Here is an 801-nt window from a genome sequence, read left to right as displayed (position 1 = left end):
GTTGTTCTTGGGCTAAATTTACCTGAAGTCTATTTGGTCTTTTTCTTTCTCTTTTTTAAATGAAAAACATCCAAAAAGTTGGACAATGGGTTAGGAAAAGTTAAATTGCAGACACTGAGATAATTTGCAGTTTATTTTTCTTTGATTTGGTCCTTTGCTATAAAAATGCATGTAGTTTTAAGGTCAGTTCTCTTGTTATTAAATTTTTAGCTGTAATAAATATAATAGTTCATATGTTTTTTTGTTTGTTTGTTTGTTTGTTTGTTTTTTTGAGACAGGATCTCACCATGTAGTTCAGGCTGGCCTTGAAATCATTACATAGTCCAGGCTGGCCTCAAACTTGCAGCAATTTTTCTGCATCAGCCTCCCAAGTGTTGCCAGCAAGGCACCACCATGCCTAGCTCATGTGTTATTTTCTAATTAGAAATCTAGCAACCCTAAACCTCAGTTTTTCTCATGTTTACATAATGCAGATATTATATTACTGATAAAGCCAGGGGGAAAACCCCACTTTTTATCTCACAAATGGCCAATTCCATTATCTGCAACTGTGAGGTATCTGTTGTGGGATGTTTGAAAGGTACAATAATTGGTATAATAGTTCTCACCATAATTATTACATAGATAAGGTTTATTCTTTAGAAACTAATATTGGTGAGGGCTAAGTTAAAAAATAGTTTCTTCATACTCATTATATTTAGTAAATCTGCCAGGGGTTTAGCTCAGTGGTTCCGCCACCTGCCTTGCAAGCTCAAGGACCCGAGTTTGATCCCCAGTACCAAAAAACAAAAACAATGGGTG

Source organism: Fukomys damarensis, unplaced genomic scaffold (genome assembly GCF_012274545.1).
Source record: "Fukomys damarensis isolate Sample0158 unplaced genomic scaffold, DMR_v1.0_HiC HiC_scaffold_22, whole genome shotgun sequence".
Classification (NCBI taxonomy): Eukaryota; Metazoa; Chordata; class Mammalia; order Rodentia; family Bathyergidae; genus Fukomys; species Fukomys damarensis.
Note: the sequence above shows the minus strand (reverse complement) of the source record.